Source organism: Paramisgurnus dabryanus, chromosome 24 (assembly GCF_030506205.2).
Source record: "Paramisgurnus dabryanus chromosome 24, PD_genome_1.1, whole genome shotgun sequence".
NCBI lineage: Eukaryota > Metazoa > Chordata > Actinopteri > Cypriniformes > Cobitidae > Paramisgurnus > Paramisgurnus dabryanus.
The window spans coordinates 15,079,044-15,095,902 of record NC_133360.1 but is presented as its reverse complement, the minus strand read 5'-3'; the positions used below and the strand labels follow the sequence as shown (position 1 = coordinate 15,095,902).

The following is a 16,859-nucleotide window of genomic DNA, read 5'->3' as shown; positions in this document are numbered from 1 at the left end:
GGATGTATGTGTCCTTTAGGAGCTTCACCAAATTGAGCCCCTTCAGTCACACAAGCAAAACTGCAACCAATGAGTGCATGACGTGTCCAGCGTTGCACACTTCAATTATTTGGTCGAATGAGTGCATCTACACACAATACCTACACAATTTGTACTACAACAATGCTGTTGAATAATGCATGATAAGTATGCGATTTTGGATGGACCTAATTGTTTGCGTTTGCTAAGGGTGCTGTGCATTGATGCACAGAATGGTTGAGTTGGTGTAATGATCATAGGTGTGTTTTATTGTAAATTAAACACAGCTATTGACCAATCAGAATCAAAGACTGGAACTAAACATTTTATATTTCTGTATGACTACTTTGTATGATATATTTTGCATGTCTGAACGATAGAAAGTAGTTGGTAAAATCATGTAGAATGATACATGCCCTTAAAACGTTATCCTCAGAGCATGCTCACGCCATTAAGCCTCCCACGGCAGACTCTTCACTGTCTCAATCTGCATACAGCGTGGGAAGCTTTTGTGTGGCCTCTTCAGTCCACGTAAATAGCCGCATTAGAATCACAACTTCCCCTTTCCATCTGCATAAAACCCCACAAAAGACACAAATATACTAGCTTTCAATCCGAATGTTTACGACCGCCGATTCTGAATATGAGGGGTCTGTGTTAATTAAATGTACAAGTGACTCATACCGTATATATTTAAGTTGTTTGCGGGTAGGCTTATTCTGTTTAACGAGAAAACTGCATTGAAGCTTATAACATAAAACAGATCAATTGTGTGTATTTTCATTTTAGAGGATCTGTATGCTTTATCCATTAATATTTCTGCTGGTGTGAGCCAGCAAGCCCATTGTTTTTCCATCCTGAATAGGAAATTGGATTTGAAATATCTAATTTTCCCAGAAGTATTGTGCTTGAACATCTTGCTTTTTTGTCTGTGAGCTTTCAGAAGGCTATACCGGTCCAAAGCCCATGGCGATATGAGTTTATGGAGAACAATACACCTATTGCTATTCTCAGGCAGGCTGTAGTGTCTCATTCTTTATAAGATGATATTACACTTCCACAGCAATTCTTCCCTCTAATTGTATTCGGCGCCGTCCGCAATTGTGTATCATCCCATCATTCCGTAAGTAAACATTGGGAGATGGCTCGCCGACGGTTGGCGTATTATAAAGGACAGAGTCAAAGGAAATTGCTTAGCCCTTTTTTCAAAACCTTTCGGTCTGGTGTACGTTCCCGTTGGGCTCCGACAGTCAAATAAATGTGTTTCGTATTGACTTGAGCACGGGATATTTCACAGTGCCAGTTTTGATGGATTTGATCGTAAGGTCCAATAATTTCCTGGTTTACTCGCAGTCTCAGTGTGACATCATGGCCAAGTTTCATTCGCATCTGTTATGAAATCTGCTTGCAAGGTAGAATCTTTTTTTTTTGGCGGCATTGGTTGGCAAAACAACTTATCTCATGTCTGAGTATTCCTGTTCAATGCGTCCTATTCCCCTTATCTGCTTTTCCACACTAGAAGCATTGATTTATTTGTGACCGTAAATTGTAAAATCTACCCAGACTGGAACTCTGTATAATTGAGCTTTATATAAAGAGTTCGACCCGGTTTACTTCCCCTAAAAGCGTTTCTGCTGGAAATCCAAAATGGATTTCATATTTGAACTTCCTCCAAATTTTCTGACATCAACGCTGACTCATTCAATCGTGGCACCAAAAAACAAAACAAAAGGCTAGAAATGAGGACTCTTTCGTAACATTTCCTTTCGCCATGCAATTTTTCAGCACTGCCCTTAGAGCGTCTAGCAGCTCTGTAAATATTACACAGTGTGTCTTCATTTGGACCAATGTGACACCACTCATGGTGCCCTGAGACTGTGATTAAGAGACTTGGTTCTTTTTCAGATGTGTATTTTAGAGAGCGTAGCTCAAAGCACAGTCGAGGTACATGCGGTGCGTTTTAATAGAGAGTGCACTTTGCTCCTATTGCTCCTACCCATGGGACCATTTTATTAAATGTTTGAATTTTGTGTCACACTGGGCCAAGACCATGTTCAGGAGTGAATCTTATGATAGCAGATCCACATTTCAACCCAAAATATAATGCATCAATTTTTTCCTTTTAACAATTGCACATTTGCCATTTAAAATATAACCATAATGCATTCTCATTAAAAAAATTAGGTGATTTTAATGCTATAATGCATAATTAAGTACCTATGGTTCCGAAACGTGTTAAACGCCATTTTGTTTTTAAAGTCACCGCCATAATCAGTATTTAATCTGGTCAGTATTAAAAAGTAAATTTTTTATTTTACGCAAAATCAGATATCCGGCGTGTATTTTTGTCATCTTTTCTCCCTTTTTTCGAAACCGCAACAAACGGCAGTCTTCCTTCTCTGCAGAATGCAGTAAATTCGCTCAACCAATCACAGCGCATCATTCCACGCATTGTAAACATTAATGGCGATGCTTTGAATTCACACGGTTCCTATTTTTCCTCATCTACTTTGTACTCCGTGATCAGCACACAAACAAAACAAAGTAATACTTTAGATGGCATTGATAAACCTATGGTTCTGTGGCGGGAAGAAACGTAAGCCATCAAAATAAAATATTTTACGTGAGAGGCACTTGGGCGAAGGAAAAATGCTTCTATCATGCTTACAAATCTTATGAAAAACTTTCCATTATTTTACTTAAAGGAATAGTCTACTCATTTTCAATATTAAACTATGTTATTACCTTAACTAAGAAGAGTTGATACATCCCTCTATCATCTGTGTGCGTGCACGTAAGCGCTGGAGCGCGCTGCGACACTTCGATAGCATTTAGCTTAGCCCCATTCATTCAATGGTACCAAACAGAGATAAAGTTAGAAGTGACCAAACACATCAACGTTTTTCCTATTTAAGACGAGTAGTTATACGAGCAAGTTTGGTGGTACAAAAAAAAAACGTAGCGCTTTTCTGAGCAGATTTAAAAGGGTAACTATATTGTATGGCGGAACAGCACTTTTGGGAGTACTTCGACTCGCCTGAAAAGTCCACTCACCTTCTCCTTCTCATAATGGGAGAGGGAGGGTGTTACTGCGCCGAGTCGAAGTACTCCCAAAGTGCTATTACGCCATAAAATATAGTTTTTGTAAGTGTTTTGATTAATGCCATTAATGTTTATTTTTTAATCAGTGTATACCACTAGTCAACTAAATAATTATAACATGGCAAAATGAATATATTGATTCAATAGATGTATAGCATTTAAAAAAAACTTAATGAAAAAAAACTTCAACGGCATGGATTTATTGCATTTTGCTGAAAAAATATCAGTTTTTAAAATAAATCTTTGAAAATCAAATTACGGATTTGAATTTTAAATGTTATTATAACCTAAAGGTGCTATTTGAAAGTTTGTAACAGTTTTCATCTTGTCACTTGGTATAGAAAACACATTTTCACCCAAATTAGTCAAAATGGATTTATTGTGTTTTGGAACCAAACTGTTCATATTCTTTATTAAAAGGATACAGAAGTTCATCCAAAAAACTTAATTTTCATTACTCTCATGTTGTAACAAACCTGTATACATTTCTTTGTTCTGATGAAGACAAAAGGAGGATATTTTGAGGAATGTTTATAACCAATCAGAAGCCCCAATGACTTCCATAGTATTCTTTTTCCATACTATGGATTTTAATGGGGCTTCTGATTAAGAAATGTATACAGGTTTGTAACAACATAAGGGTGAGTAAATGATGGCAATTGTCATATTTGGGTGAACTATCCCTTTAAAGAGTCTGTGAATATACCGCACTATAAAAAGTGAAAGCTACTCTACTATATAAAAACGTTCTTCAGTTGGTAACACCTAAAATATTTAAACATTTTTAACTTTAAGTTGAAATAAACTATAATTTTTAGGCGTTAACGATTTAAGTAATTTGAGTTGATCCAACTTTTACTTTTTACAGTGTGTATGCTGTAAAAACTATGCAAATAGCCACAAAAGCCATAAAGTGGTAATCTGCAATTATTGGGTTTTAAAAGTAAAACAAAGAATAAATTATATAATGCAATCCTACTTACAATTGTTTTATATCTTTAGCGCTATGAATATAATGGTTTTCGCAGTTGTTTGTACAGATTGAGTTTTGCAATAAAACCAGTATACACTACATTTAGTAAATTTTATAAGCCTCTGTATATTACTGTATTTACTGTAAAGTTTTGCAACCATGCAAAATTGTTAAAATCACTATAGCAATTTAATTTGAATTAAATTATTATTTCTTATTATTTTAAAAATTTGCAATGAAATATGACCTTGTTGTTATTCTATCAACCTTAAAGCTTGCTAGCCGAATATGAGGCAGTTGTAAAGCAGACTGCAGCCCTTGTGAAAACACATGGTGCTTTTGGCCAGTAGGAGCCTGTCGTAGTCTGGATTGGGTATAAGCAGTAGTGTGGTTTTCTGGCGATGCTCCCAGCGTTACACTGCCATGTACTGCGAAGCAGAATGTTTGGCTGTGTTCTGAATTGCTCATTACATTCCCAGAGGTAAACACGGCCAAACCAAAAATACAAACAAAGACAGACGCAGCCGACAGCAGGGAGTCCCCCCCCCCATACAAACACACACACATACCAATGACTGCTCACATTTCTCTTACTGCTAGTGTGCTGTCTTTAGAGCCAGTTGCTGATATATAAAGGCATTAATGCAGTGTGTTCAGAGAGGGCATGGACCTAACTGCTTATTGGACTAGAGCGAAGGTGTCTATTCCCGGCTGTAGCCGCTGTTCACAATAGATTTTTTTCTCAGTTAAGTACCTCCTCAAGGCCTGAAAATAGCATTTCTTCGACCACACACTGCCTACTGTGACGAGAACTATTATTTTGTGATATTTACGGCTGAACTTTAATGTCATGCAGTACATCAGCTGCTTTTCAGGGAATTTATTATTTATATTGCAAGATACCTTGTTTTAGCCAAGTTTAGTCAGGCAGCATTGTGTGTATGGCATTAAGGGAATCCCAAAATGTGTGTGACATACTGTGACAGTAATTACTAAATTAGATGGAGGACCCACTCATTCGACTATTAAAACAGTAGGTTCTATATAGTATGAATATGCTATGGAATAGTATGTATTACATCCACCATGTTGATGCATCATGTGACCGGTCGTTATAAGGTAGTCGTTAACTGGAATTATAACTTATTTTTTTGTGTAAACTTCCAGTGAGCCACTAAAGGTAATGTTAGTCGTATTGCGAGGGACACGAGTGTGCCGTTTTGGCTGGCTGTTAATGTTTATTATGAAATAACTAAATAGCTGGTACAAATGCAGTAAATTCTACAAAACATTTGTTTGGACCATAATTCACGCACAAGAGCTGAATGTGTATGTGGCGCACGTGCACCCATGATTTGTCCACACATTCATCCAGTGAAACTTTTTGTTTGAAACTGCCAGTGAACAATAAATACAAAATTTTTTATTATGCTGATAAAAATATTCTGATTTAGCTAGTTTATTTATTCTGCTACTACAGTATATATTATTACAAAAGTGTGATTACAGTAAAAAATATGTATGACATAAACTGCTTATTAGTTAATGTTTGATGGTTCTTAATGTGTTTGTGCATACTTTTGTTATGTTTTAAATGAAAAAGCAAATAATTTTAAAATAAGCAAATAATTTCATAAGCCCAGGTCTGGTGCGTAAAAAGCGAATGATGTAATAATATTTTTTAGAAAAAATAAACAACACTGAAGAAATGTAATAGTTTAACATGTTTATTATGATTTGTTCAAATAACTTGCAATGTGTTAAATGATGCTGCTAACTTATCGGACCGCATGAAGCTTGATGTGTCGCCATAAAAACTAAAAAAAAATAAAAATAAATAAAAAACCTCCCCACCAGAGGGACAGTTGTGACATTTTAAACCAGCACCTGAAAAGGTTAAAGAAACAAATTCTTGGTCTATTTCAAGTCCATACTCTACTGACTTTCCCATTGTAAAGATACTGGTGTGCTTTTATAGCTGCGCATTGAAGACCCGTCACCCCTGAGCAACAACACAAAATGATTGAATATATCTTCATATGATATTTCAGGCAACTTCTTCATTTTATTCTCCCACTGGGTTATACATAGCAGGTGTAGTAAATATTTACCATAACTGTTTAAATCATGTTTCATGCGTGCTCCCACGACACTGTGTTCCACCGGTTGGCTATTAAAACAAAAGTCTTGCACAAAAAGGGAAATACGTCACATCACTTACTTCTGCGGTGAAAATAAATAAGGTGGATATAGTATGGAAATTATAAATTTCATCATAAAATAATCAACAAATGTTGTCGATTATTTATTTTTATTACACGGCTCTCTGGAATGCTTGATTCTGATTGGTCAGTTGAGACATTTGCAGGTTCGTTCTTTTCAAATAATAACCGCTCCAAAATAATAACGCATAGCCGGACTACTTTCACGAGTAAAATCGCTCTGCGCCAATAAAGATCAATAAAGATTACTGTCTGTTTGGCGCCATCTTGTGACAAACACTCGACAACCACGACAAGACACAGACAGCTTACTGAGACTGAACTTGACAAAATAGAGCATGACAGCTACGAAGCCAACACACACAAAAAAACAGAATGGGGATTAAAACTTCTCAAAGACTGGCTAAAAGAGAAAAAATGGAGACAGACAAGTATGAAGCAGAGGATCTTAATAAGGTATTACGATCATTTTATGCATCTGTGCAAAGTTTCGCGGAAGGATAAAAATGTTAATTTAAAACAAATATGCCAATAAAATGTTTCAAATTCATATTCATGTCCAGTTTTTTTTGTTATGTTGCAAGTAGCCGTGTAATAAGCGGGATAATGTAGAGGCAGCCGGTAGTTATTGGGAAATAAGCCCCTTCAGTGTGATACAAGACCCTCCGCTTCGCGTCGGGTCCTGATCACACTGTCGGGGCTTATTTCCCAATAACTACCGGCTGCCTCTACATTATCCCTTACTTATTTTAATATTTGTTGAATATTTAATAACTTTTTTTAGTTTCAATTAATTTTAATATTTGTTGATTTTACAATGTATAGTATAGTTGATTATTAGTATAGTATAGTCTAGTTGATTATTTATTTATTTACAACCCAGTATCTTTGTTTTGGTAAACCATTCTGTGCAAGCATGTGAAAAATTAGGTCATTAAAATTTCGCCTGTTTTGTGACGTAGGTAGTGAGTCTAGTTACAATAATGCCACCCCTTAATCTGCGCTATCCAACCACGGCACTGCTATTTAGTGCAGAGAGAAAGAGAGAGAGAAGATAACTGACAGCACAATTGAGTTTTACATTTTTAACAAATCACTATCATGGCGATCAGTGATTGCATTTCATCAGCTTCTTTGCGTTTATAAGGACACACCCAATAATTTATTTACTTACCCCCATGTCTTCTGAAAATGATAATGTATTTCTTTGTTCAGTCGAGAAGAAATTCCTTTTTTTTTTTTTTTAAGAAAAACATTCCTGAAGTTTAAAATTGCTGTTTCAACGCAGCTTCAAATGTCTCTAAATGATCCTAAACGAGGTATAAGGGTCTTATCTAGTGAAACGATTGTCATTTTCGGCAAGAAAAATTAAAATATGCACTTTTTAAACCACAACTTGTCTTGCAAAATCCGTGTGATGTGCCAGCGCGACCTCACATAATGCGCCATGACGTTGAAAGGTCAAGCATGATGTATGCAAAACTACCGCCCCAGTGTTTACAAGGGTAGAGAAGAGGACCGTTCTGACGTTGTTGTACGTGGAATAGTGTATCGGTTCAATTACTCACGGTTCGGTGTATCACGGTTTTGGGGTCATGGTTTCGGTAAGTTTCACAACAGGCTTCTTTACAAAAATAAAAACCTAAGCCGTTTTAACCTATGCCAAAATCAAAATTTTCACTTAAGAACATTTGTATTATAATACTACATGTACGAACTTTACTGTGCACTTCAAAATGAACACAAAATAGCTTAGACTGGGTTACTTTTTATATTCTATGCCACTATCTTCAAGTTTGTTTGAAGATCAGTTTGTTAAAATTTAAACACAGAAGGCAATGGTGTGCTGTTTCAGTATCACCTGCGATCGCGTGCTATCAACAACACCCTGGTGATGATGGCGCAATAAGCGACATGTCATATTAGATGTATTTCCTTGAACATACGTTTTTTCCACGTTTTCCTGAGCATCGCTGTTGCACTAGACTTGAAATGAAGAAATGAAGCTGGCGGTCCCTCAATTAGCGCATTTAGAGACGCTAAACGGTCCGCAACACACACACACACACACACACACACACACACACACACACACACACACACACACACACACACACACACACCAACACGTGAGAAGGAACTATGAGTTGGCAACAGATTTGCATTGGAAAGGTACTCTCACCTAAACACATAGCTTATTATTATTCTTAACATGCATAGCTTATTCAGAACCATATAGCGGTTTCATGCGTTGTTTTTTCACCAAACTATATTAGAAATGCGTGGCTACAGTGCATGTGCCTCCCGAACCGTCGGAGGATAACGAGACGATTCGATTCTTTACAGAGAACATTTACACCCCTAATGTTGATATTAATTAATATCCTTTTATTCGTTTATTGTTTAAAATGGTCCGCAAATGTGCATTTCACATATGTAACCCGTGACCTTTCGATGTTATGGCGCATTACGTGAAGTTGTGCTGGCGCGTCACACTAATAGTGAAAGACGAGAAATTGTGGTTTAAAAGTACATATTTGTTTATTTTTCTTGCCAAAATGGCAATCCCTTTGCTAGATTAGACCCTTATGCCTCGGTTGAGATCGTTTAGAGACCTTTGAAGCTGCAATTTTAAACTGCATTGAAACTGTAAACTGTTGGGGTCCAATAAAGTCTATTAAAATTTAGAAAAATCCTGGAATGTTTTTTTTTTAAACGTAATTTCTTCTTGACTGAACAAAGGAAGACATCAACGTTTTGGATGACATGGGGTTGAGTAAATTGTCTAGATTTATTTTAAGAAAGTGGAATAATCCTTTAAAGGGATATTATTATGAGAATTCTTTTTAAGATGTAAAATAAATCTTTGGTGTCCCCAGAGTACACATGTGAAGTTTCAGCTCAAAATACTCCATAGATAATTAATTATAACATGTTAAAATTGCCACTTTGTAGGCCTGAGCAAAATTGTGCTGTTTTTGGGTCTTTCCTTTAAAATGCAAATGAGCTGATGAAATTCAAACAATGATCGCAATGATGGTGGTTTGTTGCAATTAAAACTCAATTGTGCTGTCAATTATTTTTTCCTCTAACTCTTTCTCTCTGCACTACATGGCAGTGCCGTGGTTGGATAGTGCAGATTAAGGGCGGTATTATTGTAATTTGCCTTCACAAAACAGGCAAATTCTGATTGACCTAACTTTTATGCTTGCACAGAATGGCTTATCCAAACAAAATTACTGTGTTGTTATTTTTCACATTTTCTAGGTTGATAGAAGCACTGGGGACCCAATTAAAGCAATTAAACATGGAAAAAATCAGATTTTTTCGCTATGACCCCTTTAACATGTTATAATAAATTATATATGTGGTATTTTGAGCTTAAAATTCACACATGCACTCTGGTGACACAAAATACTTATTTTACATCTTAAAATCTTATAATATGACCCCTTTAATAACTTTTCAAATACTGCAGTTGAGTAAAATCATTGAACATTTATTATTTAACTATAAATAATCAACTGATGTAGTTGATTTATGATTATTTTAATATTTGTTGATTATTCATAAAATTATTTAAAAATTAATCTAAAAACTAATGATTTTTTTTAAACATTTGTGTGTGGTGTGTTTTGTGTTGTACAGAAGCATAGCAACATCAAAGTCTACTGATATCTTTACAGTCTCCCTTTGTGTGGCACACAGAAATGCTGGCTGTAGAGTAAGATTTTAAATGTCATAGCACACCAGTTTTTTTAATAAATTGGAATGTACCGTAGGTCAGCATATTGGGCATAATATATGCTTTGGTGTGTTGCAGAAATGGATAAGCAGCTGAATCTTGAAGTTATGTCTATGCAGTAGGGTGGAACGGGGTTTTCTTTTTAGTATGAATAAGGGAATAATTCATCTTGACTGCAAAGAGATAGCATTTCATAATGCTGTGGGGGCACATGATGTGTACGCCTGTAATGGAGTGCTGTTAGAAGTCGTGGAGCCCAGCGTCACGCTGAACGTCAGCTATGTTAGCCGTTATGACTTTGATGTTTTGCACATCCGTGGAACCAAATTGTCATTTGTCTCCATGTGCCAGGCTGCTGTCTGCTGGAAACGACCTATTAAACAGACAGTAAAACGTGTCAAGAGGAGCGCCCTTATTTTTATGCGCTCACTCTCTTTTATTTGAACATTCAAGGTATGAAGTATGAGGAGCATTGGTTTGGCTCACTTTGTGCAAAATAAGTTTAAGAATAGCTTTCAGTCAGTTCATAATACACAGCAATGTAGCATTACCAAACATTTGCTATTAAGTTAGCTAGATGCTATTTTTTGACGGCACAACCAAGAACCATTTGCAAACCGGTTGATGTATGTTGTACACAAAAATGGAACAAGCTTTGCTAATCTAAAGCACAACTAGAATAGCTAGATGCTAACTTAGATGGTGACTATACAGTTAGCATTTGTGATTTTTACAGTAGCATGATAATCCTGGTTAACCTAGCTGAATACAAATCACCATCTCGTTTTACATCCATCCAGAAGAACAAAGAAAAGTTGGTTTGCTCTTCATATAAATTTGCTCTATGGGACAATGAAGAAGCGTGCTAGCTGAGAATAAAATTTTTCATGCAAGAGGACCAATTCGAAAAGCCTCTTAACTTCGCACTCCAAAGCGGTGTCAAGAGTCTGCTTTGCTTCGCCTATTTTAAACGGATGATCTGTATTTTGTCGCAGTTGGCTCTCCAAGAGCGGTTTATCTTCTACTGCTGATGTTCGGATTTATCAGTGAATGTGCGCATGACTGATTCTCCACACCGCCTTTATCTGCAACCTCAGCTTATTTCCACCTCACAGCATTATTTAAGGGATGTCAAGGCTTGTTTTCTCGTTTCATATCATGTTACCACTAAAGAACGTGCTTGTAGGTTAACGTGACAACTTCGCATGCATCTTTTATTAAGGACTCGGTCCAGATTTGCAATAACATGGAAGCTTATTGGATGTGTAAAAGAACAAACATGGCTTAGCTTTCCTGTTTACAAAATTCATGAGCTCCAGCCGTGTGGTCTATTTGCGCCTTAAAATGATAAATCAACATCCATGTTTCTCCTGTCAAAAAAAAAAAATCTATATATATGGTAATCCCCTCACCCACTTTAAGTAGGGTGGTATGCATACCCTTTTTGTTTTCTGGTTAAGAAGAATGCTGCAGTTTTACCAGGTGGACATGAAAGACATTTACACGTGGCTTTGTGGACATCGTTGACCCCCCCTTGCCAGGCTAGAGAATGTGTGTCAAGTGCAGTCTTTCCAGTTTTCAGTGGCCAGCTTGCCTTGAGGTAAATTTAAATAAAGACAAGCAAATATTTGAGAGACTTTGAGAGGACGACACAAATTTTTTTTTATCTATCAGGGTTGTGTGATTTTCAAATATAAGAGTTGCTGCTGTATTCATATAAAATAGGATTGCAAAAAGGATGCAGAATTGTAAAATTAATTGAATGCAATTCATAAAACGCACAGCATACATTCATATAGAAAGTGTATAGGTTTTAAGTTAAGGGGTGTAGGCAGCCGGTTGTTATCGCAGAAATTAGCCCTGACAGTGTGATCAGGAGTCAGGACTTGACGCGAAGTGGAGGTTTTGCGATCACAACCACCTGCCTGTATATTATCCCGCTTATAACATGGAAATTACCTCATAAGTAAGGTAAGGAACATTAAATATTGATTTTAAATATTTTATTAAATAAGATGATCAATGTCATGAACACGCTACTTGGTTTAATAATTTGTAAATATAATGTTATATGTTATCTTTTAATATTAAAAGGACACTCCACTTTTTTTGAAAATAGGCTCCCCTATTTTCCCCCTTTCCCCTAATAGGATCCCCTATAATTTTCCAGCTCCCCTAAAGTTAAAAGGGGACATTTCACAAGACTTTTTAAAGATGTAAAATAAATCTTTGGTGTCCCCAGGGTACATATGTAAAGTTTCATCTTAAAATACCATATAGATAATTTATTATAGCATGTTTAAATTGACACTTTGTAGGTGTAAGCAAAAATTTATGTGCATTAAATGCAAATGAGCTGATCTCTGTGCTAAATTGCAGTGTCATGGTTGTAAAGTGCAGATTAAGGGCCGGTATTATCCCCTTCTGACATCACAAGGGGAGCCACATTTCAATGACCTATTTTTTACATGCTTGCAGAGAATGGTTTACCAAAACTTAAAAGTTACTGGGTTGTTCTTTTTCGTATTTTTTAGGATAATACAAGCATAGATACTGGGGTTAGATTTTCATGATATGTCCCCTTTAAACATTTGATTTGTACCATTTTGGAATCCATTTAGCCGATCTCCGGGTCTGGCGGTACCACTTTTAGCATAGCTTAGCACAATCCATTGAATCTGATTAGACCATTAGCATTGCGCTAAAAAATAACCCAAGACTTTCAATATTTTTCCTATTTAAAACTTGACTCTTCTGTAGTTACATCGCTTACTAAGACCAACGGAAAATGTAAAATTGTACACAAAACGGTAAAATTCTAATGTTTAACTTAAGGGGAGCTTGAAAATGAGCCTATTTTCAAAAAAAGTGAAGTGTCCCTTTAAAATTTACCTGTCAAAATGATTTGCAGCATCCGGGTTACCGTGTGTTATTATCTGGGAGTAACAAACCTCCAAATATTGTGACTGGCCAATCAGAATTGAGCATTCCAATGAGCCGTGTTGTATATATATATTTTCAATATATTATAATACACATGCACATAGCGTATTGGCATAGTTATTAATAATTGTGATGCAAATATTTATTGAACATGTATAAATTTTATTTCTTAACACACACTCCCGTTTGTACTGTAGTTCTTCACATGTTTTTTTTTCTGTTTGTTTTTTATCAGCTTATGGGATCCTGTGGGATTCATCTTGGTTCTTGTCCTGATGCTTCTGGAGGCACAAGCTCGGCATGTCTCATGCTAACCCTTCAGACACTGATGGTGCAAATTTGATGCCCCTCTTGTGTTGAAGAGACGTGTGTGGTCAACATGTGGGTCTAAGTGACACTGCAAATTTGAGTCACTTCTGCCTCTCTGCCTAATGGTGATTTCGCAGCAGAACGTCACTTTGTATTACAGTACTGCATGATGCTCCTCAGGCAAATGGTAGCATGTTAAAACATGCAATGCTGCATACTCCGTCAAACAGGGTGACAGCAAATGCACTTCTTTATTGAAAATATCCGCTTATGCTATTACTTTCTGTAGTGGGTTAGACTAGACAAACCAAATCATTGTTTTTTTTTTATTTGTATCATTTGTAGTTTGAAAGCGTTTCTAACATCGATCAAACCTACATTATCTTCTTTGCACCACATATAATTAAGGTTAATTACCACACAGTGCCCCCTAGTGACTGGTTTTGCCCAACACATTGTCAGGTCACCACATGCAAGAAGCCACTTAACACAGTGCAAGATTAGCATTATGGCAGGCAGAAAAACATGACATCATTTCTCTGCCTCAATGTTCTCTGGCCACTTCACCATCTTGAAACCAATTTACCAGGGTTTAGCACGCAGCCCCTTGGAGAACACAAACGTGTCAAGGTGACCTCCTCTAAGTGCCTTGGGAAGACCCTTGCCTCCAGCACACTGAGTGTCCCCATCACAAGCTGGTTTTCTCTCTGTAATGCAGATGGTAGCGCTTAAGAGCTCGGACACCTCCAGCAGGTGCCCTGTTTTTGTTGTCCTTAGCAAAGGTTTGCTGCTTCAAACGAAGCGTGACACATTCCAGTGCTTCAAGATCTCGGAAAAGGTCACGCTTTTCCTGAGAAAGAAGACAAAGGATGTTTTTCTTCAGCTGCTCCACAGTTCCCCAGTCTCTAACGTTTTTTCACAGCTGCCACTCAAAGGAGGCTGAGAGGTTTTAATGCCTGTCTTGAGGTGTTGATGGGATGTTTCAAAGATACTGCACATCTAAGGATGCCTGTGGCCATCGGGTGCAGCAATAGCATTGCAATTTGTGCACTGTTGTGTTGATATTTATTTATTTTTTTTTTCTGAGAGAGTGCTTTCAACACATACTTTGGATACCTTGCGGACCATGAGTTTGCTGGCATTTGTCAAATCATTGTGAATTAGCCTTTAGGCCTTTAGAGAAGCTATAGCCTAAGGGGGTGTGCACACCAAAGCTTTTAAAAGCGGCTGAAAATGCCAGGCGGACGCCCACTGCCTGCTTTTTTTCAGCCGAGTGCTTTGGTTGCTGTGATACTTCTGCTTTGTTTATCAGTAGTGTACGATGCGGCGGTTGATTGTTGTAATGTTTGTCCCGCCCCTCCTCCACTGTGATTGGACCGCCGTGTGAGTATTGATATTGATGAGCTGAGCTTTTCACTCAAAGTTGAATATTTTGTAACTCTCGGTGTCAGCGCTGAGTGCAGAATAATCGCTGAGTGCTGGCTTTCAGCGCGAAAAAAATGCCAGCTGCTGGCTTTTTTGAAAAACGGCACGCTTCCATTGGAACCAATTGACCTATGGGTTAGCCACGCCCCCTCCACTCACTTGGACAAACAATCAACCTTTGGTGATAGGCGCTATGGCAGCTGTCACAGTAGGAGACATTTCACCGAAGGCAATTGACGATTTTTGGAGACAGAAAGACTATTTATCATCTCAAAGTCACCAAAAAGGCCTTAACTATGCTTTGGAGGGTTATAATAATAATTTTATTGTTGAGAAGGTCGTTGAAAAGCTTCAGTTCCAGGCAAAAATTTACAGGTCACAGTGTAAACGCCATAAATCGTATCTCGTTGCCATCATGATGAAATTAAATATGTACAGGTCTAAGTTGCAAACGTTTCCAAGACAAGCCTTTTTACCATCTTTACCAAGAGTGCCTCTCTGTTAGTTTGGTGCTACAGTATTTACATACTGAAGCCGTTTGATTCAGCACAACATTGCTATTACAAATAACATTTGTTATCTCGGTTATTTACGTTAATGAAGCTAAGTGACATGATGTACAACGCAGCTAGAAGCTAACGTTAACGTTTTCTAATGTTAAGCTAACGTTATGTTAGAGATGTTAAAGATAACGTTTAAATGCGTTGTTGACTTAGCTTAGAAAAGATGTAGACATCCTTGTTTAATATATCTACGTTTAGTTGGTATTGTGGTCTACATTAGCGCATAACTTAATCGAAAGCAGTGATTTATCTCGGTTGAGGATACCTTGTGTCGGAGTTGCATGTATCCCGTGTACACCGTTTGACTAGCCTGGGTGCCAGCCGATCTTAGCCTCGCCCACAACATTTTGAGGACAGGAAGATCGGTCTGGGGTTTCTCCATTAAAGGTGCTCTAAGCGAATTGAAGCGTTTTAGACCATAAAACATTTTTTGTTACATACCGGAAACATCTCCTCACTATCTGCTTGCTGCCTGTCCGCTGATCAAACTGTAAAAAAACGCGATCTCTGTAGACAGCCCAGGCTTCACAAACGGCAATATCAACAAATGGCCAAACCTACAAACAGAAACCATAACAAAGTGGTCCAGCCAATAAACGACAAGAAGGATTTGGGGGTGGGGGTTGGGCGCGTTCATGAAAGCACGGAAGGGAGGGGGAGGGGGAGGAGTTAGCTACGCTCTGTCTGTTTGAAAACAGTTCAAACATCAACAGGAAGTGACGTCGCACATTATTCGCTTAGAGCGCCTTTAAGGAGCTACTATGCGAGACCCAAAGCTGGTCGACCAATCAAATTGTCAGGGCGGGCTTTATACGATGATGGACAGATGATCAACAGTAACGTAATCAACCACGTCACCAAAGAGCGCGTGTGTTGAATTTATTTATAACAAAATGGCTGCCGCTGTAGAATTCAGATGTGTGGATTCTGACATTGAGTCTGTTCTAAAAGGTATCGACAGATCATTGATTTTAAAAGAGGAACAGAGAAATGCGATCAAGGCATTTGTTGATCGGAAATTAGTTTTTGCCGTCCTTCCTATGGGATTTGACCAAAGTTGGTCGCACTTATGGAGGACCAAGTTAAAAAAGCAACTGAAATGGGTATCACAGCGATGCAACTCGGCATGCACGACGAGATGGATATAATTCGGTCGTTGCCAGCTTCTTTTCGAAACCCCGGAATCGTGGCTGCTGAATAAGTGGAGGGACATGCTAGGCTCCGATATTTTTCAAGCAAACGTAATGGGTCGTGGATGAAGTTTACTTAATGTACAAATGGTAAGAGATAGTCTTACTGTATGACTTAGTAAATACTTAATGTTGTGATATAAATTAAATGTTGTAAACATAGTAGGTGTTGATGTACGTTCGCTAACTCAGACTTAGTATAATCACAATGTTAGTGTCATTGTAGCGAAATAACTAGCAGTTCGGTCAGGCTACAAAAGACATCATTTCAACATACGTCACACACTCCGTTGCTCAGATTGGTCATAGATCTATCCAATTGAGTGCAGAGGCATTTTTCGGTTGAGACACGCCTCATAATCATAGCCC

The 16,859-nt window shown here is 37.6% G+C and overlaps 1 protein-coding gene across 1 annotated transcript in view; it reads left to right on the top strand.

Annotated features, from left to right (window-relative positions):
- lingo3a (leucine rich repeat and Ig domain containing 3a) overlaps positions 1-16,859 on the top strand; it is a 74,326-nt gene that overhangs the window by 11,551 nt on the left and 45,916 nt on the right. The gene's annotated exons all lie outside the window — the stretch shown is intronic.